The following is a 4,477-nucleotide window of genomic DNA, read 5'->3' as shown; positions in this document are numbered from 1 at the left end:
GCCGCCACGGCCCACGCCCAGCCTCACCACCATCGCTGTCCTCCGATGGTAGGAAGGGGATGCGGGGGCGGCAGCACAGACCTTCTTTTGGGCAAATACCACGTGTCAGGAGGGGAGGGCCAAGGAGACCCGTGTGGGGAAGACTTGGGATGTATTCCCTCCTCTCGATGCTATAAATACATTAGCACTCGAACCAACTGGAGGGCGTGGGTAATTTAGGGTGCACAGACGCCGTAGCGGAACTCGGCACCTCCATGTGAGAGCATTAAAGACGTAATTAAGATGTTTACACGAAGAGAGTGTGAGCCTGTGACACTTGGGGTGTGAAACCCCAGGAGGGACAGGATGGGTTCAGGGCTGTGGGGGGCCTGGGAATAGTCACTAGGATCCCAGCGATGAGCTGGGAGCCCAGCTGGTTTTCCATGATCTATCTGATGAAATGCCTCTGGCCCTGAGTTCAGGCTGCTCTGGGGCCTCGGATCTCAACTGTGCCGTGGGGTCACAACGCCTGCCATCCCCTGGGGTGGAAAGGCCAAGTGGACGAGACCTTGTGGGGCCTGAGGAAGGAGGGGGCTTGAGCCCTAAGGTCCAGGGCAGGGTGGGGTGCCTCAGGATCCATAGGAGCTGGGTCTGGAACACAAAAGAGAACAAAATAATGTGGTCTTTCCTGGAGCACAAGGGTGCAGGGGATGGGTGGGGGTGGGAGACGTTAAGGTTATTTGTATGGAAGCCACCTACAGGGTTCAGAAGGGTTTGGAGGGAGTGATACTAGGGGGACCAACTGTCCTGGTTCTCTCAAGACTGCCCAATTTATAGCACAGGAAATCCCACAAACCAGGACTCTAAGTGATATCCATATCCTTCCCTAAAGAGCTGAGCCTTCGGGCCAGCACAGGAAACAGGATGGGGTGAGCACCCCAGTTCCATGGTGGAGGGCTGGGCTGGAAGCTGGGGTTGCAGGACAGGGCCTTGGCTAAAGGTGAGGACCCAAAGACTCCATGCGCCACCCACATTGGGGTCAGACAGCTGGGCTTGTCAGTGATGACCCTGGTCTTTCAGAGGGGTCTCCCTCCCCCGGCAGACTAACAGAAGGATTCCTAAGGACCATGGGGTGAGAGGAGAAGGGGTGGGTAGGCTCTGTGCCCCTATCTGTTGGGTAACCCCTCAATCTAAGAATGTGGGAGCTACAGAAGACCCAATGTCTAAGGGATCCCACAAAAAATGGGGCCTACAGAGTAAGGCTAGCACCTAGGGACTAGGGCCAGGGTGGTGGCTCCAGGAGGACCCCATCCCCATTCTCTCGGACTGCCTGCCTCATGCCCCTTTCCCATGGGTGGGCCTAGCTAGGTGGTGGACAGGGCAACTTTTTGTGGGTGATGGGGCCACTGCCGCATCCCTGTGCCCTCACAAACACCTCCTCTTCCCTCCTCCCCACCTTCTGCTTGCTAGCTCTCTTTCCCAGCCCTGGAGGAGAACCAAACTCCCTGCCAGTTCCCAGGTCTTCCACAGAATGTGGGATCGATAAATATCGGGGTGACAGGATCCAGTTGACATGTCCTGTGACCGTGGGCCTGGCAGGCTGACCATTCTGCCCCTCACCGCCCTCAGACAGGCAGACAGAGTGAGACAGCCACCAGCCTGCCCTTACTGCTCCTCAAATCATCTGCTAAAGGAAGCTCTTGAGAAATGCCCCTGCGGGACACACACACACACACACACACACACACACACACACACACACACACACTCATCGATCAGCGAAACCCCTATTCATGAATAACCACCAGGGCTAGGGGCAGAAGCTACAGCAGCTTGCAGTGGGTGCTCTCAGGGCGGACGTGGATGGGCGCCTTCAGAGGAAGCCATCTTGTTTAATAAAGGGAAGCGCCAACTTCCAGCCAAAGCGAATACAGTCATCCCGTTGCCTGGCTGCAGGCAGATGCCAGGGATGCCTGCGGAGCGTAAAGGAAAGTTCTCGTGGAGGCAAGACCAGAAACTCCAGTAGAGCAGTCCGACCTTGCGGTGGGTTCCTTCCAGAAACATTGCTGAGCCCAGCCCCATGGCCCCGTCAGTGAGCCAGCTCCACTGGTTGGTTGTCTGCGTCTGCATTTGAGATGGAAGGAGAAGGGTGTCAAATAGGAAAGAAGGATGAATGTGTGCGTTTGTGGTGGGTATATATACATGCACTGCTGTCTCTATCTTTATAGCTATGTCTATATGCAAAAGAAGACAGGGACAAGGTCCAGGTGTGCCTGGGGGGCAGTCAGAGGCCGAGGCCAGATGACCCCAGCCGGTCCTGTCCGGCATCACCCCTCAGCAGTCCTCAGTGTGGAGGGTCTTGGCTGAGGGTATCCGGGGATCTCCAGGACTACTGGTCTGGCATCCCTGTCTGCCTGGTCTCTGCGGGCTCAGGACAGGGGGCAAGGGCAGGCAGGGCCACCTCTGGTTGGACGGGGCTATCTATGGCTCTTGAAAGGCCAGTGACGCTGAGAAATGAACAGGAAGCATGTAAGCAGAAGGCACAGGGAGAGGAGGGGGAGGGGAAGGGGAGAGCATGGAGACCCTCAGGTGAGGCCAAGGGGGTGAGGCTGAGATGCCATCCCGCCTGCCCCTGGGGCTGCCTTCAGCACCTGTCTCGCCCCCACCTCAAAGCCCCTTCGCAGTGGTCCCCACCCCCACTCGTCACCCTGGTCGCTTGCATTCTGGAAGCTCAGGGCAGGGGTGTGTTCTCCCCAGGGGGAGACCACCTCCACACACCTGCGGGAGCCAGAGGAAGGTCAGCAAGTGTGCAGGGGGAGGGGCAAGAAGTAGAGGTGGTCTCCTCCACCACAGAGGAAACCCTGGCGTCTAGGGGCTCATTCAGGCCAGGAGGGTGTCTGTGTGAGGAGCAGAGGGATAGATGGGGCTGAGACCTGGCTGGAAAGGGGAAATGCAACCTGGGTCAGAGACCGCCCCCTCTGGGCAGGATTTCCCCTCAGCTGTGGGCGGTCCCTTTCTTTCTCAGGGTTCAGCTTGAAAGGTAACTCTCTGGGTACCTGGGTGAATCCAAGAATGTGGTAGGCCTGGGATTCCTGTGTGGGCCAGGGAGGGGTCAGGGGAGGGAGGGAGGCCCAGAGTGGCTCTTGCTAGGGACTGACATGTGTCACATCTGATGCCCACCATGGCTGGGGAAGGTGGGCTGTCTCACTCCCATTTCATCAGTGAGGACCTTGTACTGAGCCGTGAGGGGAAAGCAGCCCGGGGCTCTGGGTACAGCCCGTGCAGGGCACGTTAGGGCCTGTTGAACTTGGTACAGCCTGGGTACAGGGCCCACAACTCATATAGCCCACGCAGGCCTCGACGTGGAGTCTCTCAGGACAGCAAGACTGCCTGCACCCACGGGGGGGGCGGGGGGGCAAGGTGCTCCAAGCCCCCACCTTCCTGGTCCTTTAGCCTAGCAGGAGGCTGGACATGTCCCTAGACCTCTTACACACACAGGCATCATAGGCGAAAGGGCCCCAGATTCAACCCAGCTTTCTTAGGCGAGGGCGAGGACTGGGTCACTTCGGAGGTTTCATGGCAGCTTGGATCCTGGGCCCATATCCTCCAGGTGTACCCGTGTGGTATTGCAGGGGGACCCATGGCCTTGTCCGCCAGCCCTCTCTTCTCCTGATACCTGGTCGCTGGGTGCCAGCATCTCCCCCCGGGGCCACCCAGGCCCTGCAGGGCACTGTCAAGGAGTCCCAGTCTCCCAGTCTCTCACACTAGTCCAGCTCCTGCCCTCGTGAATCGATGTGTCCACTTGCTGGGGCTTCCCCAGTGTCTCCTGGGCAAGGCCCAGCCAATCCCCTCAACTTCTCCTATACCCAGCTGCACCCTGGGGTCCAGCCTGGGAGAATGTAGAGAGGGGACAATGGCAGTCCTAGGTGTTGGGGCTGACAGGCCTCCTGTCCTCTAGCCACTGGTTGAACAGGAAAAGAAGGATGTGTTCACCCTGGCCATTCTCAATCCACCCAGCGCTTAGTACATTTCCTTTGCAGGCCTGGGGCCTGGGTTAGGAGCAGCCCTCAGCTCTACCTCCTAGGGTGCGGCAAGAGATAAAAAGGGCTCGGGGTAATCACAATGCCAATAATAAGGACAGTAATAATAAAGAATAATGACATGTGATTTATGGAGCTCACACCGTGTGCCCGACACAGTGGATCCCTCGTGGAGGGAGGGCCGGGTCAGACTTCCCCAGGCCAGCAGGACTGCCGTTCAGCTCACAGGTATCCACGGCCGGACGATGCCCAGTATCTGGTCCTCGTAGCAGTTACCCTTGATGGGCACAATCCTACGCAATCTCACTTTATTCCCAGTGTCCGTCGTGAGGGCGGACCCTCACTCGTCTTACAGGGGAAGAGATCAGCGCCCAGAGAGTGAGGTTCTCAGGCTCAGAGCCAGGGGCTCGGCTCTTCTACACCATTCCAGAAAGGAGTCTCAGACAAACTGTAGAAAC

Source organism: Ailuropoda melanoleuca, chromosome 4 (genome assembly GCF_002007445.2).
Source record: "Ailuropoda melanoleuca isolate Jingjing chromosome 4, ASM200744v2, whole genome shotgun sequence".
In the NCBI taxonomy this organism is placed as follows: Eukaryota; Metazoa; Chordata; class Mammalia; order Carnivora; family Ursidae; genus Ailuropoda; species Ailuropoda melanoleuca.
Note: the sequence above shows the minus strand (reverse complement) of the source record.